At 32.9% G+C, this 26,955-nt stretch overlaps 1 protein-coding gene across 1 annotated transcript in view; it reads left to right on the top strand.

The window, feature by feature from the left end:
• LOC146996154 (uncharacterized) overlaps positions 1 to 26,955 on the top strand; it is a 573,172-nt gene that overhangs the window by 402,405 nt on the left and 143,812 nt on the right. The gene's annotated exons all lie outside the window — the stretch shown is intronic.

The following is a 26,955-nucleotide window of genomic DNA, read 5'->3' as shown; positions in this document are numbered from 1 at the left end:
CCTTGGATTTTTCTTAAACTTATAAATATTTTATGCTTTAAATATTTCACCAGAACTTCAGCTTTTGGAGATATGGGAATGTGGTCCCGATAACATAACAATACAGTAATTCCAACCAGTTTGGATAACCGAAGATGCATTAAATTTTATATTCCAATTACAGGGATATACCTATTATACCAGCTTCGTCAGAAAGCATTTTGCTTTCTAAATCTCCTAACCTAATTCTTTTAAAAACTTATTTTTTGAACGTAGTTAACCGGAAAGTAGTATCAGTAGAAACTATCTAGACATTTTTGATTCGAGATTATACTTTCCATCAGAAATCGCTGGCTTACGAAATAGACGGTTAATGCCCAGTTGAAAAACATCTTTACTATGGATTCAACGTCAGAGCAACAATTTAAGCCAAATGGGGAAAAATGTCATACAAAATGACAAAAGACGGAATGGGGGATCATTTCAGGGTAAGAAAAGTCGCCAAGCAAAAATAAACATTCACTAAATAGAGAATAATGGCAGTCATGGATTTTGAAGTGCTCTTCGAAGAGGAGCAAAATTCGAAAGCTCTCGATTAACGATTGTTCGAGGATTAGGGTTCGCGAGATCGCTTCATTCCGAATTTCTTTGAAAATAAAATAAATATTCAGCGCTGGAATATTCCGTGCAAAGTTAAAAAGAAAAACTTTTTTTTTGTTTTCGAAAATGCCTTCGTAAGCACCACTTTCATAAATGACAAAAGAAATTGGCTGTTCTAGAAAGGTGGTGTGAAAAACTGCAAAATGATCAATAAAGTGACTTTTTGTTTTAGGAATATTGGTTAATGTCACATATAAAAAATTTGGAATTGCAGCCGTTATCAGCTGGAGATCCCTGCGATTCTTGGAATACCATAAGCTTCGTACCAAGAAGTGCCGCATGTTAGTATTCAGATGAATTCTACAACTGAAGTAGGATATGTATATCTTTAAAAAGAGACAAAATGTTTTTTAATTAAGACAAACTCTCATTCTAAACTAACAAGAAATTCTTATTTTTTAAATACGTTGATATATGTAACCATAAAAAATAATGCTTAATTATTTGAAAAATTTAGGGATCATATTTCAACGCAAATATGCATTTTGGACGTTTCTGAATCCATGCGGATGACTCTTTTCCCCATGGCATATGTACGAACGAATAGAATAAAGGACTGAACAGATTTTTAAAAACAGATTATAAAATGATTTTAAAATGGATTCAAGAGCGATTATTTCCTGACATCTGTACGTACGTACATACGTACATATGTATGTATATATATGTCGCATAACTTAAAAAACGACTAGCAGTAGAACCTTGAAATTTTGTATTTGTTCGTCAATACCAGACATATATATTTATATATACCCACTTGCTTAGTCGGCTTTAAAGTCCTTAGCCGGCCTTCATTTTCGTACGGTGCATTTTTTAGCGTCGCTGACTGCCTTGTCGATGGGCCCGGGTTCAAATACCGGAAAAGGCATGGATGTTTATAACTGTATAGTATCCGTTCGGCATGGGGGCACTTTAAATATGCGGCGAGGTGAACGTCCTCTCGAGAGGTTGTTGGTAGGAAAGAAGGATAAGAGACAATCTGACACGCCTCTCCCCCCATGGTGCTCTCCATAAAAATTTGGGAGGAATAAGAAAAGTGGTACTGTCACCTGTATGCTCCTGCCAACGACAGGGGTAGTTTTACACTCCTTGGCACAAGGAATTTCGTGGGCTTATTTGGATGTTACTGTAAGACAAGTGAGATAAGTCACAATAACGATACATGTAATGGGGACCATGACACAGAAGTATCTTTTCAAGAATTCCATAAGAGTAAAATGTTTGAGAAACACTGATGTAGTGTGACAAAACTGAAATGCGCAAGAGAAAAAATTGTAAATAACGGAGGTGCAGTCACTAAGGAAAGCTAAAAATATGTACCTATTAGAATTGTTTTCATAAGTAACTAATAATAAAATATCGCAATTTTTGTTGACATTATTCAAAATTTTATCTTTGTTGTCAAAAATTATTGGATAACAAAGCCATAAAAGGGTGCACTTAAAAACCATTTCCCACGGTCAAGTAGAGAAGAGCTTGTTCAGTTACCATGGATTTTTGGCAAAACAAAAAACTTTACTCCAAAATTTGAATGAAAATAAATTTTATTCGAAACAAAAGAAAAATGCTTTGACATTTTGTAACAGTTATGGTTATAAATTATACCTTAGAAATAAAAATTTCATAAACAATACTGGAGAGACGGAAAGACTTTTATGTGTAATGTTCCTAATAATGTCTATGACAACGAAACCTAAATTTTAGTAACAAGTAAGAACACTGTTTTAAAATTGCTTCGTTATATAATGTGATTCATTTAGAAGCTAAATTAGGAATTATTATAAAATAAATTAGAAATCTTAGATGATGTCGTTCTTAGAAATTGCAGTTTACCTGGCCTGATAATACATGAAAGATATTGTGTCTTGTTGAATGGCAGCACTTAGCAAAACCACGAATGATAAATTCCTTGATAGGATAACATAACGGTCTAAGAAACAGAAAAACATTAAACTACTTGACGTTTCAGATACCCCAAAGTCATACATTAATTTACCAGTAATATAACACTGAATAATTTCTCAGTATTTGAAACGAAGCTAGTAAGTAGTCACGGAGCCGTATGAAACGCATAAAAGAGGTTAAAAAGACAGTTTCGAAAACAAAAATTAAATAAACAAGCAGCGAGCCTTTTTATGTAACTCTATTCGATAAACCTTTCACTTTTCATGCCTTTTAACTTTCCATTTATTCTGAAAAAAGAAATAACTCACTGAATTTTAAATATGAGAACTTAAAACTTAAAGGTTGTTCTACGTCGCTTACAAATTTATCTGAAAACTTTAAAGAACATGAAATATTAATGATTTTACAAATTACGAAAGTGCACTTGGGTTTTAAATACGTTTTCGCCACCCGTTAAGTGAAAATATAGCACCAATAAGAGAAAAGTATATGGCTTCCGAGTGATAAAAACGCAAATCGAATTCTGAATCGATTTGCATCGACATCGTTTTAAAAAAAATCATTTTCCGATAGTCTACGAAAGAAGTAATTCATCACGCTCTGGTGTTGCCACTCTTATCTTTCGAAAGCTGTCAAATGCCGTTAAAAATTCTATTTCTCTTTCGCCGACTATCGTGTAAAGTTTAAATTCATTTTTATTGCTCTTGTTAGGTAAATAATATTGTCAACAGCCTGACAAAGTGGCAGCTTTAAAGTATTGACTCTTGGCGAGACCTTTCTGGCATATGGTAAACAAAAGGATGACAACCCTGACATTTTTAATACGATATTTTGGTCGAAACAACCGCTTTAAATAAACACTTTCGTTACTTTTGTTATAAGTTTTTGTGTGTAAAGTGATAATTTTCTATGCAATAAACTTGTATGTATATCAGTTTTTAATATCTCGATCAGGTCGCTTTCTTTTTACAATAAAATCTTTTATAAATATACATTGTTTCTATTCGAAGATGCACAAGATCATGCATTTAAGTTTCATGCTACAAAAACTGCCAAACTAAGTAAATCATTTAAAAAGCCATTTGGTTTAGACATTAAAATTTGCAAGTTTTTAAATCTACTTCTCATATACCATTAACGTCTGCATCTAAATTTTTAAACTTAAAATGATAATGATGAAATTTTGTAATCGCATAGAGATTATGAGTTCTTTGCTATATATTTTTCTTTAATTTTATTCAAACGGTAATATAACTTTTAAATGTTTTGATAATTGTTTTGTTTAATTTTTAGTACAAAGGGGCAATTTGCCCAGAAGGAGTGTTAATTTCGTTTTGGCACTTTGCGTTGAAATGTCGATTCACTTTTCAAAATGTTGCCACCTAATATTAGAGTTCTGAATTATATTTAAAGATATTCTGAATTATATTTAAACAACGGTACCTAGAGCCATCGAATTTTGACGTAATCCTTCCCCGAATATCTGTAAGCCCAAATTTGGAGTTTTTCGATTTCATATTTTGTAAAACTTTAACGAAATTTTGATTAACAAACTCAACGATTTCAAAGCGAGCAATGGCAACACACTACGGGGAAATAATTTTTTTTATCTTCAGCGCGAAAGATATGCTCATTTTAAAATTGTGATATTGCATTTGAACTGAATTTTACAGTTTAAGTGCGAAGAACATGAAATTTAATAAATAAAGGTATCACAAAAAAAAAAAAAAAAAAAAAAAAAAAAAAAAAAAAAAAAAAACGTTAAAAAAGTTTGGAGTATTGTAAAATTTGAAACTTTTAGATTTTTTATATTCGTTTTTTACATTTTTTTAAAAAATTTTCCTTTAATTTTTGTAATTTCCTCTAATTTAATAAATGTTTTGTTTAATTTTATTTTATATTTACTGATTTCAAACCTTTTAATGATAACTTTCTCTTTGGTGTGTTATACTAATCTGCAGTTTTAAGGGTATAAATATTTTATACGTTGAAAGAAATGCATTGTTTTCAGTTAATCTATAATATCATGTCGTGACAAAACAAAATCCGCATGTAAGAACGATTGTAAATTATTTAATTGTTATTAGACAAAATATCTATTGAGAAAATGGCAACAGCTAATTTCTGGATGTCGTTCTATTTATAATTTTAAAAAAGATTTTCAGATGATGTACGCTTCAAATGTTTAACGGTACGATGCAGTAAGTACGTTTGTTATGTTATGTACGTTTACGAATACGTTACGTATAGGTTATTAAGATTTATCTTCAAATAAATGTTTGTCTTTTACAACCATTTTACGAGTGATTAATTTAACTACAAAAGGAAGTTAACATAAATCAGAAGTGGGATTATTCTGAAACCTAAGCCTAAAGCTACAAGAATTTGCTATTACGTAAATAAATTGAAGAGAATTTGAATTTCAAGGTATGTGCATTAATTGATGTAACATATTTATTATAGAATTTAATTTTGTTATTTTGTTTATCATTTTGGAAAGAGAGTTTATTATTTTCATTTCTTTAAATTTTTAAATATATTTAGAATGTCAAACAAACTTATAAAATACCAATAACTGTGTTCTGCTAAGTTGTCTAATTGGAAGTTAATAATAATAGGCAAGGAAATGCGATTTAAGAATATTAGCTGAAGAATTGGGAGAAGATGTAAATGAGAGTCATAAAATGAGCAAATTGAAAAAGATAATTTTGGCTAGCAAAGAGTACGATGAAGAATGCGCCAAAGAATGGTTAAACATTATAATAAATGAAAGAAAAGAAAAAGAAGAAATTGAAGAACGAAAACGTCAAGAAGAAATTGAAGAACGTAGACGAAAAGAAGAATATGAGGAACGAAAACGAAAGTATGAAATGGAATTTGAACTGCAAAAACTACGTATTGAAGCAGAAAGTAAATCTAGAAATTCTGGCACCAATGAAAATGCTAGTGGTACGCACATGAATCCAAAGTTAGAGCTTCATTGTTTGATGCAAAAATTTAAACCTGACGAGAATGATATCAGTTTATATTTAATCATGTTTGAACGTTTGGCTAAACAAGTTGAAATACCAGAAAATACATGGGTTACTCATTTGTTTGGCTTATTGCCGTATGATATTGCTCAGTTAATCGCCAGAGAAACCGATGAGATTGCAAACGATTATAAAGAAGTTAAAAGGAAACGGTACAAGATGACACCTGAAAAATTTCGCCAAAAATCTTTTACGCACAATAAGAGTGTAGGAAACACATGGAAGAATTTTGCGTATGAGTTAAGAAATTTTTTTAATGAATGGATAAGCGGAATTAAAGTAGATACTTTTGAGAAACTTAGCGACCTTATTGTAGCGGATCAGATAAAACGTAAAGTGTCTCCAGAAGTAAAAGAACATTTTATTGACATATGGTCTGAGTTGATTTCACCAATTGATTTAGTTGAAAAACTAGATGATTATGATACTTTGAAGTCAACTTTCAACAATAAACAACCGCGTAAAGAAGGGTCTTACGACAAACGAAACTCTTTTAAAGATGGTCCAGTTGCTACAATGTACGAAAGGAAAAACCTCTACGCTATCACACATAATGAAAAAGGTGAACCAAAATGCTTCAGCTGTAATAATTTTGGACACACCTCAAGGGACTGTCCGCTGCCCAAACCAGTAGTAACATGCCGAAAATGTAATAAAATAGGTCATAAAGCTAAAAATTGTGTTACTAAAGCTGAAAATAATCATTCAAATGATAAAAATTATTCTGTTGAGCAAGTTGGCGAAAATATAGAAGAGAGAAATTCATATTTGAAGAAAGCAAAACTGAATAATTCTGAAGAAGTACAGGCTTTAATTGATACGGGGAGTTCTTGTTGTCTCTTAAGGACTTCAGTTGCTCAGAAACTTAAAGTGAAACCAGAACCTGCTATGAATGAATTGTACGGTTTTGGAAATCAAAGGGTGCCTGCAGTGACCTCTATAGGAATGATTAAAGCCGATATTGAAGTTGATAATGTAAAAGGCCAAGGCATAAATATATACCTTGTACCTGATAATGCACAGCCAGTTGATCTAATCATCGGACGGACATGGCTTGATCTACCTCACATCGCTTATGTCAGAATAGGAAAAAGATTTCACTTCGGGTATAGGGAAGATGAACTATTTAGTAACCTCCAAATTGATGAAAAAATAAATAGAGTCTGCCTTAAAGCTCTTGAGGAAAATGAATTAGAGAAAAATAGTCCTTATGCTGCAAATAGAAATCGACACTGTGGCCAACTATTCTCTAAACATCACTTCATGCCAAGGCAAAGACAGAATGACAAAAGTGATTCTGTCTTTAGTCAGAGCCAAGAGAATGTAGATGATGAGCAGCAACTACAACCTCAAAGGCCCGTACGAAGGCAATTACGTTATCCTTACTTCAGGCAATATTGTGGTTATCTATCCATAGGACATCCACGAAACGTTGGACGTGGTGGAAGTGAAGATGGACAAAATGAAAGAAAAACGAAGAAAGAGTTTCAGGAGGTGGAAGAGACAATCACTGGAATCCTAGACGATTTTATCAAAAGTGCTTTAAAAGCAAAATCCACTATCATAGGAATGACACTGAATGCAGTCAAAGTAGAATGGAAGGAGAAACAAACATACAAGAAAAACATAAGAAGTAAACATACATCAAAGATACTGAAGCAAATGACGAAGAACAGCAGCCACGCGATCAAGGCTCTAGATCTTGTCCACTTTACAGATCAAAAATGGGTTGTCGGAAGCCCCACCAAGCTGATTCACGTGTTAAAAACAGATCTTCGGAGGCCATCATTTCCAGAAATACAGAAGATGACGATAATGACGAAGACGATGATGAACTTAAAAGGCCCAAGCGAACAGTGCGCAAACCATTGCGCTATAGAGACTTCGTATAGGACTTAAAGAATTTTTTTTTAAATTATATTTCATTTTTTTTCCTACCTATTATTATATTTTGTTGTTGTTTATTTGTCGTTTTAATGCATGATAAGATTTGGTTCAATTGAGGACAATTGAAAAGTCAGGATGGTCGAATGTAAGAACAATTGTAAATTATTTAATTGTTATTAGACAAAATATCTATTGAGAAAATGGCAACACCTAATTTCTGGATGTCGTTCTATTTATAATTTTAAAAATATTTTTTTTCAGATGATGTACGCTTCAAATGTTTAACGGTACGATGCAGTAAGTACGTTTGTTATGTTATGTACGTTTACGAATACGTTACGTATAGGTTATTAAGATTTATCTTCAAATAAATTTTTGTCTTTTACAACCATTTTACGAGTGATTAATTTAACTACAAAAGGAAGTTAACACGCAGACATGAAATTATACCTCGAAATTGATCAGCATTTATTATTCTTACTTCTTTTCGATTTCTGTTTTTGCCCCAATAGAAAGTCGCGAATTCGTATGCGGCTTTGAAGAGAAACGTTTGTTTGAGTATCTTTACGTCTATTTTAACGATGCATTCAAGCCTATTTATTTTATATTTTTTACATTCTTCTTTTACCATAATAGACACGCACACTCCACAATTGTTTTGCGCTATTGTTCTTTCTGTGTACACAGCAATCTGTTTTCGTTAATAAAAATCAAAGAATTGCACAAACTCGGCATAGCACACAACCTCGGAACAAAAATTCTAAAACAAGAGTGAAAAAGAAGGTACATAATAATTTTGAGGAAGACACTTTACGCTATTATGTGTGCAAAAAGTTATAATGGCTTACATTTGTTTTAGAACATTTGTATATTTGAAATCTATTTGTGTAGATGTTGTACTAAATATTGAAACACAGGCTTCAAATACTTTTTCTGCCGTATTCTTTTTCCTCTATTTTAAACCTGTAAAATATATATTATCAAAATATTCCTTGTTATAAAACAATTTGTTCAAAAAAGTATTAATAATAATTCGGACATTCCAAACTTGTCTTGAAATTATTTTGTTAAACAATATTTCTTCCTATAATATTTCTGTTTCAAATGAAAATACATCACAAGAATTATCGTCTGCATTTGGAAATTTTTATTTGTTTAGTGAAGTTCCATACCTAATGTGAACATGGCAAGATGCTACAAATTAACGAAATATTTCGTTAGTAATTTAAATAATTTATCTTTTCAAAGATGACAAAACTATTACAGATATCCCCCAAAATATTTAAAGTGTTTAATTATCTTTGATGTAATAAAATGATGAAAATTGCATGGAACAAAAAATGCACTAAAATTTGTACCCAATTCCAAGCTAACACCAAGGAATCTCAGATTTATTCTATGAAAAATCAAACACGATTCAAAAATTAATGTTGTAAAACGATCAGTAGACTCAGAAGAATCTTTGCAAAAAAACATAAACCCTAAAACATTTAAAAGAGTCATTTAGGTCATATGAGAAAATGGGAGATCAACAAGAGGGAAATTCTTCGTCAATAATAAATTTGTGTCCGAGAGAAGAATTAACATACCGCGAAATCCGAACTGAGTATTGAATCTGAGAAACATATTGCCTAATGTTACACATGGGAGATACACGTATGATGGTTTTAGAACATTTGTATAGGAATGTTTCACTGAATTTTGAGTAATAGATAAGGTTCTATAAAGAATTTGTTACTGCTTATCAAAAATAGTGTGGATAACTATAAATATGTAAATATTTTTAATGAAAAACCTGAAAGCATATGCAAAAAACCTTGGAATGCAAAATATATTCAATTTCTATCAGGATAATGATCCTAAATATATAGCCCTAAATGTTCTATTGTGGTTATTATAAAATTGTCCTGAAGTTTTCAAAGCTTCTTCATATTCTCCGGACTTCTATAGAACATGAATAGAGTGGACTGGAGAAAAGGAAAAAAAGGTAAGGAAACATGATACTTCCTCGGAAACTCTACTAAAAGCAATTCTTACTTAGTAATAGAACAAATGAAACTTTCTTACTCGAGAACATTAGCTGAATCGATGTCATGAAAGCTGGGTCCAATTCTATAAAAAGTGTAAGTATAGTAAAGGATAGTTAATGAAAGTTAGAATATTGAATATTCTGGTATTTTTATGTTTTTATAAAATATAAAATATTCATTCAAAGTTTCCGAATACTTAGGTGAGTTCATTTTCAGGACGTTTTGAAAAAATTATTATTTTTACCAAAAACGTTTTAAATACGTTTTTGAAAACAAGGAGATTTTAAACTAGATAATTAATAGTATATATGAAATAAATAAATAAAATAATTTTGCTAATATTTAGTAACTGATGTTTGCAACTAAAACAGAAAGACACAAGTGATTTAGGTTTAGTTGATTATGGTAAAGCACACTACGGCTATCTGCTTAAGGGTAGGAATGCCTTTGTAGAGGACTAACTAATGGCTATTGGTTCGTATACACGTTACACAATGGGAAAGCCGCGTAAATGCCAATACACTCAGCCCATTCGCCTGGAATCGAAACTACTAGTGTTCAGCGATTTTATCGCTCGGCCTCTGGTGGGCCTAAAAGACACGGTTCTAGTTTAAAAAAGCGTGCCCTTTGATTTGGCGCCAAATACCCATAGTTGTCTGGAAACCTAGAATCGACTCTTTTTCGTCTAATGTTATGGCAGCCACTTTTTGTTTCGTGCCAATGTTTTTCTTAAACTTACTCTGATTGGAACTTCTTGGTTCAATGATTGAGGGCTACGTGATTTGTAGTACGTGTATCACGTACTGCAAATATCGTATTTTGATTTTGACCGCATCTTGAATTATTAGAATTTTAATTGCCGTTAATTGACCTTTGGTCTTCGTTAACTGGCTGGTTCTAACTAATCATTGTTCTGTCATTTTGACAAAGAAGTATATTTGGTAAGATTAATTCTCGTTTATTTTCATGAATTAGAGCGAAAGGGATAAGAAACTATAACTAATTCGTACATGATAGAAGATTTAATTAGTCCTCTCTATGAATGTCACGTTTGTACGAAATATGCGTCTGGTCAAGCTTAAGGATCAACTGGATGGCTGTGAATGGGTAATACGAGTGTGTTGCAGCCCTCCTGAGCGATAATAATCGGCCTCATGGTTGTCGCGAGAAATGCGCGAGCAATTGGCGCTCATAACGACACTACATATTGAGGGCGTGGTGAACCACATAAAGCGTGAGTTTTCGCAAGCGGGGTTTTCGGGAGTAGACGGATGACATTTTGCATTCCCAATTTGCGGTGTTTATGTGACGTCGCCAATACCGAGATCAGGAGAAAAAGAGCAATTCCTGGACTACGTGATTTGCATTACATATTTGTAGCAGTCATCCGGCGCTGACCATCAGACATAGCTAACAGCACACGAGGTGAGTACTTTTGCTGTTTGCATAGACATTCAGCGTTGTTTTGGATGGACTGTAACTTACAGTAAAGTAGACACCCTCCTGGAAACTTTCACTAAAACATTAGTGTCCGAAAGCAAATATGAGCCACAGTAAGTCCGAGATTTGGCTGAAGACAAGAAAAATTGCAGTTCAAAATAGTTAACAAAAAGGCACGGTCTTCGTGCGTTACAAAAGCACTGTCAACTTGGGGTGAAAACTAAACGTAGAATATAATGCAAGTTAAATCTATAATAAATAGTGCAAGATAGCAGTTAAGTTACGCCTAAGAGGTGAACTCACAAGAAACCTAACCGGCGTGAGGCTAAATCTAATTAAGGCCAAAAGGCTTACTAGCGTAACAGCGAAATAACAACCAAACGTGCGCTTGGCTAGCGAAACACGCTCTGAAAAATCTGAGAGATTCCCCGTTTAAATAAGCACTTCCCTTAACTTAAATTTACATCCTGGTGAGAGAAAGTTGAAAAGTCTAGTACAGGTATCAAACTTCAAATAAATTTGATATGCAAAATAAGGAAAACCCCACAACATTTTATCGATATCTTGGGTTGCCACATAAATCATTTATGTTAGCGTGGTGCGTTGCCTCATTAAAACTTTTTTTCGGTTTTCCGGTAAGACTGAATAAAATCGAAACGTACCTTTTTTTTTCCTTAATTAAAATAATTCAAACTAATCACTCACATTTCTAATCTATAGATTAAGCTTTAGTTCCACTTCATCTGCCATTCCGTCTATGAATAATAAATAGATGTGTCTGTCGTTTTGCCTTCACTTTGTACGAAAGGACGTTGCATGTAGAAAGCCGTGAGGCATAAAAGCTATGTGAAAAGTTTCATATAGCTACGTATTACAGCGTATATATGACATTGTTCAGGTATGTTTAAGATTTTGTCAATCAATGTTGCTACAGCCTGCGCATTAAAATGTACGCAAAAATAAATAGGAGGAGATTAAAAATCCAACACAAATGTAGCTCAAGTCTAAATCACAGAGGACGCTGTGTTTTCTATCATTTTTAAGTAAGTTACGAAGAGGGTGTAAGAATTTCTACATTGATTTTACAAAGAAAAATTTAATTTCCATCATGAGTCCAAAGGAGGCTTTGCCCCGAGGGACTATTGTTTTCGTTTTGCGATTTTGCGTCGAATCACTCTGAATGTCCATTTCACTTTTCAAACTGCTGCCACCAAATACTATCGCCCTGTATTACATTTGAAGAATTAAGTAATGAAGAATCTGCTTAAATGTATGTATGTCTCTCCCATTGTGATAAAACTACAGTACCTAGAACCATCCAATTTTGAATGACCTAATCATACTGCAAATATGGGCATCTGGAAGCGCACATTTGAAATTGTTTTGTTATCGATTTCATATTTTGTAAACCTTCAACGAATTTTTGATTAACAAACTCAAGGATTTCAAGGCGGACAATGGCAACGTTGTACAGAAAAATGTCTTTTATCTCCAGTGCGTGAGACTGTGTATCGGAAATTCTAAAGATATATTGTTTAAGATTATTTTGCGATATTTCCTTCAACTGAATTTTATGGTTTAAGTGCGAAGAACATGATATTTAATAAATAAAGGCAACACAGAAAATGTTAAAAAAACTCCCGTTTGGACGTATTTTCAAATCCGAAATCTTTCAGATTTTCGTTTTTTTATTTTCGATCGTTTGTTATTTCGATTATTTTATTTTGAATTTTTTTAAAATTTAGATTGTTCCATTTTCATCTGAACTATTGTCGGGGAAGTAAGGCATAGACGACTGAAAAACGCGAATAATCCAAATTGTCAATTTTCAAGCACTTTTACGTGTACAATACATTTTTATTTTTAAAAAAATCGGTAATTTTACTTGGTTTTTGAAGACGTTTAAATATTTATCAAACTGCACTGCTGTTTTTGGTAGTGCTATTTTATTACTGTTTCCGAATTCCCTTTGGTTTACAATATCCAACAGAGTTTAAAAAAAAAAAATCATTAATGTCTGTGAAATAATGTTACTGTCAATATCGTCTTCGCTCGTATTTTTAGTATTAATATCTGTTTCTTCTATACGTGTGACATTTGAAAGGTTATTCGCATCACTTAAACACTGAAAGTCCAGCTCAGTCAAATCAGCGGGTTTTAGAACGTACTCGGACTTGCGTGTGTTTGTTTTTCACGCAATCTCACTCACAGCGTTGATTGCGCATAGGTGGGCACAAAAATTCAGCGAAAAAAAGTTTAGATATTAACCTGAGAAATAAATAAAATTTTTAGAAAAGACAATATTATGTTTTTATGACAAATAATTCGAGGTCGTTTCATGAATATGATACGTATGCTCAATCAAGTCAGGTTGGAGTGCAAAGGTATTTACGTAACTTATATTTTCTGTAAGACACAAACTTAGTAATAGGCAGTAAATATTTAAAATGAGCCATATCAGTTTATTAATTAAAAACATTTTTTATGCTGTATTTCAATTAAATACTATACTCTGTAGGATCAAAACATAATTCCTATTACATTTTCAAATTCTTAAAATCAGAAAGAAGACATAAAAGCAAACACAAGCGACACATACGGGGCTTAACACTCCCTTCCCTCACCTATTCTTTCTGCTTGATTCATTAAACCTTTATACCGGATATTTTTCAATTTGAAGCTCGTTGAAAGGTAGTTATATACTATGGAAGCTTACCTACGGACTAATCTCTTTCTGCTGACTTAATTTTAGTTGGTGTTTTCAGCGAGTATTTACGTTAGGCGCTTTCTAAACAACGAACAAAGTCAGTCCCAAGAAAGCAGTTTTAAAATCCCTTAAAACGACCCGATGGCCTTATTCACCGGTATAAAAGACATTGGGGAACTAATCCCTCGCATAGGTGTTCTAAATCCCCTCTCCACCGCTCTAAAGGTGCCCCCGAGGCGTATTCTGTAAATAGTGAGCGGACTTAGAAAACCAGTAAAAACCGGCCGCCCTCGTTAAAAGATTACGAAAAATAGATGCGAGAAAGAGGAGGGAAAAAAGAAGAGGGAGATGGGGAAAATCTCTTAATGGAGGAAACAACTTCCCTTTAACTCTTTTCCCGAAAACTTCAGGAAAACTGTGTGTGCGTAGGAGAAAAATAGTTGTCATTACCACAGTATTCTATTTTCTGGCAGTCGGAGTTTTGAAGAAGGGGGTCGTGCACTAAATGTGCCGTGATTGTGGGATCGATTAACTGGATACTTTAATCTATTTTATGTGTGCAAATACTGTAAGTCTTAAGAAAGATTAGGCAATATCTTTGTTAAGGAAAGGAAAACTATATTTTAGCATAACAGAATGATGTTACGGTGCATTAAGGCCTTTAAATTGCTTAACAACTATGTTAATTGATGTTTTTAATTAATATTATATGTATAGTTTATTTCAGAAATTGTGTGAGAATATTTTGTTTTGTCAATAACTATTTAAAGGTGATTCCAGAAAATTGGTGAGATTAATAAAGTTTGTTGTTGTTTCTGAAATTTAAAGTAAAATGTCATTACAAAATTGATTTTATGAATGTTAAGTAATCTTTCTATTGCTTTGGAAATTGCAAAAGGAATGTATATTTTGTTCATAGCATTAAATAGTTTAAACTATATTTTGATTATTTAAATTTTGATTGAAGAAATTTTGTTTTAGTTTTTTCTTCTTCTTGCCCTTTTCCTTTAACACGTTGAAAGAACTTTTTTGAGACGTTTATTATTTTCATTTATCTAAATTCCTGTCCACTTCAGAAAAATATTTGTTTCAAGCCTTGCGCTTGGGTGATCAAGTGAAAACGTTTTGAATGAATTTCGTCTTGAATGATTCAAATTTTTCTTTAAAAAATACAAGACTACGCGGATTACAAGAATCCGCGGAATTCTAACTTATAAAGAAATAATACTAACAATTTTACCCTACGCTTTAGCTCTGTCATTTTGAATAGGTGGTTTAAATATGAGACTTCACGTTTTATAGTTTTAATTTCTGGAGGACCTTGTTCTTTTTAACCTTGTAGTATATATATTTTTAAATTTTGAAATACTTTTTAACTTTTTGAAAGTTTAATAGTAAACTTTTAAAACTGTTATATTGCAGTATGAAATTTTCAGATTTCTTATCCAGCAATCAGTTTTTTTTTTTTTTTTTAAAGACGAAACAAGTTATTTCAAGTTTAGTTTTCGTTGTTTCGAACAGGATTAATTTGTTTACCTTTCAGAGAAGGCTGAAGAGGGATAATACAACTGAGCTATATATTACTAGAGGTAATCGAGATTCTAAGGTGTTTATCGTAAGATATACCACTTAATACTGTGGATTTCAGAACTGATGTTGACAAATAATGGCAGGATGAATCAAAATTGTCTTCAGTATCCCTTTCGAATTCTGTTTCTAACTTCATAATGACAGAAACTTATATGCCATTCTGAAATCAGTATGAACAAGTGTAACATAACATAACATAACTCTGGGCATCCCTCTTTCCGTCAACTACTAAGTGACACTAAGAGTTCCCTCGCTTTGCCCAACCATGCACAGGGATTCAATCCCTGGCCTCACACATTGGAGAGAGACGCATCGCTTTTGCGACACTGATCGTTGTCAATGATTTGCTACCTGCCAGTCGCACGGGCTGCCCGTCGCCCAGCGTACCCGTGCGCCACCCCCAGGCAGAAACCCGGACGCCCCGGGCTACTAGAGCCTTGAGTTCTGGGATGTGCCAGACCCACAGGTCGACCAATAAGTGATCTTTCCTGGGCCTTTAGAACTACTAAGTTCGTAATTTTCAGATCGTAATTTGGTATATAAATCAATACTGGAGATTAAATTTTAGAAAATATTCCCATATTTCTTATGTAAGAAACAAGAGAAATTATAACGTACATTTTGTTATTATTTTTGTTTTCTTCGTGTTGTTAACTTTTCAAATGGTTCTTATGCAGAAGGTCTTATGTGTTATTTATCATACGAGAAATTATTGATTATTCATCAAAGTTCGACAGAAGTTTAGAAATTCACCACTAAGAGCAAAATTCGTAATTTTCCGATGATGCCGAGTTAGTAGATGCACAATGAGAGCCGCAACTACAGTTAATTCCTATACTGTGTGCTCGGATACATCTCTACCTGGACCTGCTACGTATTCAGCAGCCAGCTGAGCATTCAACAGCCGCTTATTTCCCTTAACCAAACAGAACATTTTTCGATACCACTCAATCAGGCGTTATCTGGTATGTCTGCTTTCAAGCATGAATGTCCAACGTCTCGATGTTTATTGCCGATTTCGTCATTTTATTTTCCCTTTTCATAGATACCGAAAATGGTAAATCGCGAGTACCCGACGACCATTGCATTTTTGGAGGTACATGTTGCTAGCCATCTAGCCATCACCATTTAACCTCTGGGTGGCACAACCTCCTCTATCCGGTCATGAGATGTTTCACCGCCTGATATATATTAGATTACAATTTAAAATATTTTGCTTTCTTTTCTTTAATAATGTACACTGCGCGAAAACTGGGGGGGGGGGACTTCTTTATCTCCCGTTTTACTGCGCCGATTGACAAAATTCACATTGCGTTTTCCATGTCTCGAAAGTGCGACTTAGGATATATATTAGATTTATATATAGCGATAGTTCTAACAAAAGAATTTTGACACAAAATCGGGCTTTTTCTGAAATAACATACCACTTTTTTCCCATATTTCGATTCTACGATTCAAATTGTTTCGAAAAGTTTTGTAATTTTTGGTAAAAAATTTATGGAGAAATTTAAAAATTTAACTTGGCGCAATTTTTTTCAGTTTGTGCCAAGAATAATTCACTTGGGATCTTCTTAATTTATAGCAACCTATTTTCTTTTGCCTTTTTTCTTTGTGCATGAGCGGGGGAAAAAAAGGTCATCGTCAAATAATTTAAACAAAGAGCTTAAACCACATTTTCGTTATTATCGCTTCTAATAAATACGCCAAATTTGAAAACGCTCCAAAATGTTAATTCACGTATATCTTATGGAATTTTGAATAAAATTCTAATTTTTGTAGGTATGCTTAGTAATCATATACTTTTAAGATGATGGTAAAATTTTATAGATTATAATTCAAATTTTTTTTCGAAAAATTTTTAATTTTAAAAATAAATCATAAAACCGAATTTTATTTGGATAATGGGTGAATTTTATTTGGAACGAACCTAAATTTTGAAATGTGAAAGGAAGAATCGCGTAAGTTTAATAAAATAAGAGAGATTAATAAATATATACCAAATTCAATTAACATTGAGGAGCTAGACCTTTGACAGCTAATTTTTTTTAAATCTACTTGTGCGATTTTTACAAAATTTGGCAGCTTGGCATAATTTGAGACGTAGAACCGAAATATGGAAAGCAATTGTTTTGTCATTTCAGAAAAGTCTGATTTTGTGTCAAAATACTTATATTAGAACAATGCTACATATAAATCTAATACATATCCTAAGTCGTGCTTTCGAGACATGAAAAACTTAAGTTAATTTCATCAATAGGCCCAGTAGAACGGGAGATATAGAACTGTCTCATCTCCCCCTTTTTTTTTCGCGCACTGTACATATAATCTAAAGGCTTTTCGATTCAGGGTGATTTGTGTAGCTGCAACTGTTACCTTAATTTTGCCCTTATTCTTAGTGTATGAATGCAGATATCATATTTCTGATAGCTTGTGAGAAACTAAATGCATATCAGCAAACGTCAGTATGATGTTCTTATGATGGACATAATGAATGGAATGCTCATACTATGAAATCTGGTTCTTCAGAAAATATATAATGGAGGAAAATCTCCCTGAAGCATAGTCATCAATTCCTAGACAACATGCTATGTTGCCATTCATATTGCTATGTAGCTTCAAAAAATATCACGAAATTCCGCGGAAAATAATTTGGAAAATAAGTTGTTCAATAACTGCGGGGGCTGAAGAAGGGAGTAGAAATAAAGTTATTATACATGCTATTGTGTATCTTACTAATGTAAAGTAAATAAATATTTGAACTACATTTTGTAGTGTTGGTTTCAATCTGAAAATCATCGGATTCCATATCTCAACTTTTTTTACTTGATATGAAGTACCCTAATTTTTTAGGAAATTAAATACTTCGTAAGCTATACTTAAACCCGTGGAAAATGGAAAAACTGAAACGTTGTCAGTCAGTTTATGGATCCCGTGCAGTTACAAAGAATGGAATTTAACCTTTAAATATGCACAATGCATACGTAAAGCGATAGTATTTTACAGCTTACTTTTATGCGCCATAAATGAATTTAATAGTTTGTTATTTATGTGAAAAATAGAAAAGAAAAAAAATTAAACCAATAAGGTTATTTTGTTTTATATATTTTCCATCCAGCTGTAAATATTTTAAAATGTTGAATAAAAGATTACAAGGCTAATATCAGAAAGCGAAACATTAATAAATTTTGCATTGCTGATTATTATTAGTGCCTTAGTCCTTCTTTTAACTTTAGCTGCGCTAAAATTATATAAGATAAATTTCTGCAGTTTAAAAATGGGTTTCCAAATCCTTTCACATTATGAAAAGATTTTCGGCGGTAATGGTTTTAATTTCAGTGAATTTTTTTCTAAAACGTATTAAAAAGACATATTTTATTATGTTTTTAATCCTTAGCTTATAATTTGCTCTTAAGTTTACAGTACAGTTGTAACTTTACTTTTATTATGTATTTGTTTATCATTAATTCTCCTGGTTAAACGACGTGTTTTGGGCAAAATGGTCCATGATGTGATATTAGACTCATTTAAATTCAAATTTAATTTCTAGTTTCCAGAATACACCTTGCATCCCAAGAAAAATATGATTTGAAAAATTATTTAAAACCAAAAGCGAACATAAAATCCAATACTTATGAGTTATGAAGTTAAACATGAAAACTGAGAAACATCGCCTGAAAAGTTGACTAAAATGGAAAAATTTATACTCCCATTAATTTTTTTTTCTACCACCATCAACATTTCGCTTCAATTAACTTACATTAACGCTTTTCTGGTTCTCTTTAAATTTATATATCATGAAGAAGATAACAGCTAACTCTCCTAACTAAAGTGTCACGTGAACTTCGTAGCAAATAAAGCATCTTAAATCACTCGTATTTAATTATTTGTAAGCTGGCACGGCGAAAAAAAATTATGCAACTTGCTTCTAGTTCATTGAAAACTTCGCCGCTTTAATGAAACTTTTTTTTTCTATTTTACGTTACCTGGTCTTCTGCTAAATTTCCACTCTTGTTTATTTCCCTTTCTCTAAAGTAATTGTCTGACGGAAAGGGAAATTCATTATTTTTTCCCTTTTTCTTGTACGTAGGCTTCTCAAAACTCCCATGGAAATAATTAGGCAGATTTTCCCCGGCAACACCCTTTTTAAGGCTCTGCGTCTTCCAGTTTTCCTTACCTTAAAGCTTTGTTTAGAAAGGTGAGAGAAAGAAAAAGAGAGTAGTTTATTGAATTTTACCCCCTCCCAATCTCCTGATGAGTTCCTCCCGTTTCGAAAGCGTGGAGATTGGTTTTAAGAAGGGAATCTATCGCCGCTTGACGATAGTTTTTGATGAGCTGGGATGAGTTATCTGTATTAGGACTTAAAGACTGTGGCTGAAAAATGGTTGTATCCATGTAATCTTTTTATACTGGTCTTCTGAAGAGAATTATATAAGTCCTATTCGAGGACGTGACCAAGAAAATTCGTTCTGATTTTGAGTACTATTAAAAACCAAATAGCAAGTTTGTTTGAATCCAAAGCTAAGTTGGTGATCATTTTATATGTACAACACGTTTACCTCCTTTTTTGGGTGAAAAAGAATAGTGAATAAAAAAAGTATATTACCTATGCATTCTCATAATTTCCATCATTTAGTATAACCTCTTGTCATCTGCCTTTCAGTAGATTAATCCTTCATTGATGAAAAGTCTCTGGTTTTAAGCACAACAAATCTTACAATGCGGTTTTATTATTTTTCACATCAGAAGAATTAAAAGACCAATAAATCACGTAGCGATAGAAAAACATGATAGTCGAAAGAAGCCAGGTATATGAACTTTATGCTGAATGAGATAAAACCTTACAAAAAAAATCGACTAGTTTTTTTTACTGAGTGATTAAAGCAGCGTGATGTATAGCGTTATCGTGATGAAAGATAACGCTTTAGTACCTGACATATACTGGGCCCTTAGGTATATTCTGCATCATTCTGCCCAACTATTAGCAATATAAGTCAATATTTTTGGTTTAGGTACGTTGCAACTCCCAATGGATTACTCCCTTATCCATCCATTCACATAAAATAACCCTTTTGGGATGAAGTCTTTCTTTTAGGTGGATGAAGTCAGTTCTGATAAGGGATAAACAGTCCTTCGACATGTGCTATTACAGTTAAGTACTCGCTTCTCATCACACCGGTTGCAATTCTTTTAAAAAAGAGATAACTTCTTGAACCAAAAAAAAAAAAAAAAAAAAAAAAAAAAGACAGGTACTGAATGTCAACTATCGTTGCTTTTCAGACACCTGATGTCCATCAGCTGGATTAAGCTGGATTCACTAATCCAGCTGATGGAGTGGCAAATGCTTGCATTCATTTTTCGGGCTTTCGTGCGTGGATAGCATTTCCAACGACTCCTTTAAAATGTAAATCCAACCTGAAGGAATAAAAATTTTAAGCTCTTACCAAACTTTCAGCCAAAAAGAATTTTAAACTTATCTTAGTGACATCAAATTTTGGAATTTCTTTCTATTTACGTTGTTTACTTAAACGGATAGAAATCTATGGGCACACTACAAGACTTCTTCATAAATAACCTCTAGTTTTCTAACGCCACAGCATCTTCTTTTACAGCAAATTATTTTGCATATATGTGGAGTTGCTTGCCAAATCGTATAATAAAAGCTATCATTCGGTAAGGTAGAGGTACAACAATATTAGAGCTGTAATGTATTTTTCACAACACTAATACTATAACAATGTTTTGATGTAATCCGAAATAACTGGAATCTCATCCCACTGGAATAATCTAATAGAAACCAGCAGCTAAGTGGATAAGATCGCCGGAAATCTGATGGCTCGTTCTAAATGTTGTTTTCTGAACGAAAGATGCAGTAACACACCAGAAGCTGCATGGGGTGTTCGATACCATCTGCCTGCATGAGTGGTTTGAGGTTTTCCCTTATATAAGGTGACTAGAAGTCAAGATACCTTTAAATCTTTACAAAGACATGTGTTTAAAGGTAGATAGCCCTCGCTTGTTTCCTCATAATCAATCAGGTGATTAAGCATTATAATTTAACTTAACATTACCAGAAAGAAGGAACGTGATCACTTAATCTGAAATAGCACGGCTTTAACTCCATCCTAGATTTAACCAAAAAGCAAGACGAAGGTAGAATCTTATGGTTTCGAAGCCCTTTTCCCTCGCCATAAACCTCTGGAAAAGGTTTTTAGCCCAAAGGGCGTTAGCCCAGAGGACTCCAAAAATACAAAAACTCCAAAAAATGACTGCAATACGCGATTTAATGAGCAATATTTGTCAAATAAATAAATCATCATTAAAAATGACATTAATATTAATATAACTAAAAACTAATCTTAAATGAGCAAATAAGTTCTTTTATTTTCAACAAATTATTCACGGAGGAAAATTTTATATCCACTAATGAGCGATAATCATCAAAATAGTTAATATCAACTCAAAAATTTCATTTGGAATTTCCATAAACCATCCAACTACTATCAGTAATAACAATTGAAGATCTCAGCAGAAACAAAAATGTAAAATTCGAACAGAATGGAAGAAGTAATTAAACTAACGAATAAAAAACAAAACATGGGATGTAATGAATTAAGCACACCACTGAATTAAAAATAAACGCCGAAATAATGAATTATTTTAAATGACATTTATAATTTATTAAGAAGAAAAGTAAAAAGCGATGGAAATTATTTTTACCGGATAGGTAAATATTAATTAAAGATAAAGAGTCGCTTGTGCTGCATCACTGGTCTTCTTTAGATTCGTTTTATTGGTATACTTGAATAAAGAAGCGGTTTTTTCTAGTGGAAAAAGAAGTCTTGGGTTTTGCTGAACAAATTTGTTTCTTTAAAAAGAAAATTATCTAAATAAAGCAGTTTTAATTATTTTTGCATAAAATATGATACGGTTCTTTTAGGAAAGTTTCAATAAAAAATGGTAGTAATCTATTATAAAATTACAATTTCTATCAATATGTTTTGGCTTTTATTGCAGAAGTGTTTTTACTATTCAATTAACACTCCTACGTACACACACACATAGACACGAGCATGCTCACAGATACATATATATGCATGACATCATCATTAGTTAGATAATTATTATTAATTAAAGGCAATCTTCTTCCAAAAGAATGCCTTTATACGAAACCTCTCAAGGTTAAAGATTCTTTTAATTAATTTTGTCCCTAGGAACAAGCAAAGAGAAAAAAGTATTCAAAGTGCAAAAAGCAGTGCAAAAAGCTTATTTTTTAGAGCATTTTTTATGCATCACTAAACAAACATGTAATAACCCCAATCAGCAGTAATTTAATTACAAGGAACACTTTTTGTAACTCTTACATATTTTGTAGCACTATTTTCAAGTATGAGGTTAGAAATTATTCCATTGAGTTTAGTCTATTGTGACAAAAATTTCACTATCTTGTATCAAAGACCATTTTGTCTGCTTTTCTCAACATCAAATGCATTGTCTTCAGGTTTCTCAACTTATATGATTTTTCTCGCCACTTTACAATCCCGCTTATTCCGATAAAACATATGGCATATTGGTATCTGTGTTGGATTATGTTAAATTCGTTGATGTATACGCCTGCAGATCCAAATGTCCGGTGAATGCTCGTGCCAGAAACTGTGGTGTTTCCAGTTCACATTATTTTAATAAGATGGCGCTGCCAACGTAACCCATCGTGAAAGCCATTAAAAAGAAAGCAAAAAATAATACGCAGTTTTGGGCAGAAAGATAACAAACACATTACAGTTTAATTTTAAAATATTTATTTGCGGAAACACTGTAAGTTTTAAATATTACGATCCAGCAAACTCATTTCTTAGACATTTTAAGATGTAAGTACTATATTCTTGAAGTGTACAGGGTGCGTTCATGCACTCTTAGTATGCAAGCTTGAAAATATGTCTCCTTCATAAATGCTCAGGTTATTGAGTTATGTTATTTGATCATGGCAAAGCATATGTGGCTTGAGGGTGCTTGAATGCTTTTCTCAAGGAAATTGATTTGTATTCACGTTACATATGGGAAAAACATATAAACCAGCTATGTAAACAGCCTGTTCGAACCGGATCGATCTATCATTAAAGTCATAAAGTCTGAACCCCAGTGGTTAAGTTAGCTGTCCGAACCACTGGGCCACTGGTGGGCCTCATGACGGAGAAGATGCCACGAGCGTATGGAAGGGTGTATGAAATTATAAAACTTTTTCTCAGAAGTAATTACGAGAAATATAAATGGTATATCTGTAAAATTATGAACGTATTGTGAGCTGAAATACCATTAATTTTCTATGTTGCTTTGAGTGGAGTAAGAGAGACAAAGAGAAATATTAGATTGGAAAAAATGTGTCCTAAGTAAACAACATTAACTCCAGTAATTGAAAAAATGCGGTTTCTGAATCCTTAACGCATGCCCATAAAAATGGGCTTGCATCTTTGCATATTAAATGAGGTTTGTTGAAGATAATCCTGAAAACAACAGGCAGAAAAGAGATTTTCGTTTTCCTGAAACCAGCTTCCTTAAAATTCAACTTAAGGAACTTGGTTTACAAAATTTAATTATTTTTTAAATTAAGGAGCTATTGATGAGTAATAATGAGTGATTTCGAACATAAAGGTGCATTGAATAAGCCTGAATATGAGCCAATGTGTTCATTTAAAAAGGAATGATGATGGATCTTTTTAAATAATTAAAAGCCAGAAAACAGCTGATAACTAATCAGTAAGCTTTCGAAAAACTCTAACTGGTGTGTAATACATGGCTTAGATCTTAAAGTCAGTCTAATTCTATCGGAGCTCGTTTTCGGTGTATCGTATTTCTTAGTCAGCCCGAAATAAATTGAGTTTCGGCATTTTAATTTATTATTTAACTACTTGTTATTAGTTTAACTTAATTTATTGATTTTTTTATTTATCTCTTTAGATTTTTACATTTAACATTAATTACTGTTTATATTAACTTTAATTATTAGTCCAAAGGGGTTTTGTGCCTGAAGGATTATTGTTTTCGTTTTGCGATTTTGCGTCGAATCACTTATAAACGGTTTATCCCTTTTCAAATTGTTGCCACCAAATTTTACAGTTCTGCATTGTATTTGAAGAAATTAAATAACGAAGAATCTGCCTAAATGTATGTATATTTTTCGTAATTGTGATAAAACAACGGTACCTAGAGCCATCCAATTTTGAATGACGTAATCCTACTGCGAATATAGGCATCTGAAAGCCTAAATGTGAAATTTTGAATTTGTTTTATTATCGATTTCATATTTTGTAAAACTTTAACGAATTTTTATTAACAAACTCAACGTTTTAAAAGCGAGCAATGGCAATACCTTTTTATCTACAGCACACGGAACTGTGTATCGGAAATTCTAAAATATGCTCATTTTAAAATTATTTTGCGACATTGCTGTTGAACTGAATTTTATGGTTTAAGTGCAAAGAACATGATATTTAATAAATAAAGGTAGCACACAAAACATTAAAAAAAAATGCCTCTTTGGGCGTAATTTAAAATCGGAAACATTTTAGATTTTTTTAATGATTTTATTTTATTAATTTGTGTTTATCTTTCCTGGTGGCCTTCTATGGGACCTTAAATGTATATTGTCAACATATGTTGTACAAATAGTATATTCTAAAATTTTCGCTCTTTAGTTCTCAGGACTACTGCTTCTCCTCATCTGCTTTGAGAACATGAAGTGGTGTCCTGAGCAGACAGTGAGTTTTACTAAAACCTATGTCCTATGGATTGTAGTAGAGGTAACAAGGTGAGAAGGGTTTAATTACCCTTTATGTTCCTCACTTTACAATTGTTCCCGCACTTCGCGATGCAAAGACCAACCACTTGTTGTCTCAACGTAAGAAAATAAGAACTACCAGCTGACTAAATTTAAATAAGAGCTAACTTCGAATACTTTACACAGATGAATGACACTAAAATTGGCCTCTCAGATTATTACGTATGTAGAACGCAAACTGAGGAGAACTACAATACGTCTTAGATATTAAGAGAGCTAAACCTCTGGCCTTAAAAGCGGAGAGCAACTGACTGAAATCACGCGTGAAATAAAGTGGCAAGAAGGCTGACTCTCTATCCTAACTCTGTTCTTGGCGAAAAGCCACAACTTAAATACTAAGCGTTAGCTAGCACACTTTGCATAAACACATTAATGCGTTTATTCTGGACGGAAGTAGAAATTAAGAGAGGGCAGTAAAGTTTTAAAATAAAATAAACGTTAATAAAACTTAAGTTTACAGTTGCTATTAATAGCGATTGTTAAAATTATGCTCAACCCATACTCAAGATTTAAGCCCTTTGGCATTGAGCCAGTAATAAAAGCGACTTTTATGCTGCTATAGGCGTCTTATAGAATAAGATATAAATCGTATTGTACTATAGAATAAGATCTTAATCGTATTGTAAGGAATAATTCTCCTTCCTTACCACGTACCTTCATGCTGCATTCGGAAGCAAGTACGGCCAACAAACGAAAGGTTCAGAACTCGAATCCTGGCGAGAGCATCTCTAATTTTTTTTTTCTGTCTTATGGCTTCGAAAAACTCTAATTGCTTTACAAGTGGCGGCTGAACTAAAATATGGTGACCAATAATTCGTCACCACCTTGAGTTGGTTAATGGGTCGCAGCCTCCATAGTCATCGTTCGTTTAAGTGGGGAAGAATTCTTCTTTATGCAAAAAGCTCTTATTTTCCACAAACTGATTGCTGCCATTTTAATAGTTCCTGACTCAGCTCATTAATTACGAACTCAAGAATATTTATACTTATAAATACAATTTATTTTAGAATTATTGTTAGGTATTGCAATACTATTAATTATTATAAACCATGAAATACCATTAGTTATTTTAATTTATAGCTGGGTGAGGAGTACCTTTCGTTATTTTTCGTTTCATACGATCATTCGGAATTTTTTCGGGTAGCTGACAGCCTGGGAGTGATCGCAATGTGAAGTTAGTAATTAGGCACTGATTATCATTTCACGTCATCAAGTCTTAACAAAAGCAAACACAGCAGAGCATACACATTACGTAATATCGGTAGCCTTTTTACCTGTATGGATTCGGTACGGCAACTGAAAAACTGTATTCATTTTTATTCTGTTGTACGTATTTCAGTTGATTCTACTTAATGTTACGAAACAAACGGACTAAATGTTTTAAACTAGGCAGAATACAAAAAGTAATCACATGCAGACACTGAATTTTAACAAAGTCACGTCTCTCGAAGAAGTGACATAGACCAATTTCATTTACATCGCTTTTCTCTGTATGAGTCCTTTGGGGAAACTGGTGAGAAAATAACTTTCCAACCCGAAATTTATTATTTATTTTAGGGTAAAACGGGGGATTCATTTTCCTATTTATTTATTTATCTATTTGAGCGGTTTTCTTCTTACTTGCTTCCCCACACCCACCCCGTGCAAAGGGTGGCATGGGAAAAATTGGAAATGCATTAATCAAGAGATTTTGACGTTTCTTCGCCTCTCGTTACAGGAACACTTCATTTGAGTTTTGTAACTTTCTTTATTGTAATTTTTGCGACGGGAAGTTGGATGAATTAAGGAGTTTCCGAGTTTGCCGTGGCGTCTTTTCTTTTCTTTGAAAGAATCCCATGAAAAGAAGAGGAGTATAGATCTCAGTACGTGTGTGTACAGGTTCGCTTATGCATG

Source organism: Stegodyphus dumicola, chromosome 7 (genome assembly GCF_044657685.1).
Source record: "Stegodyphus dumicola isolate Sdum_Otavi_A_Nest chromosome 7, ASM4465768v1".
In the NCBI taxonomy this organism is placed as follows: domain Eukaryota; kingdom Metazoa; phylum Arthropoda; class Arachnida; order Araneae; family Eresidae; genus Stegodyphus; species Stegodyphus dumicola.
This window is presented reverse-complemented; position numbering and strand designations above follow the sequence as displayed.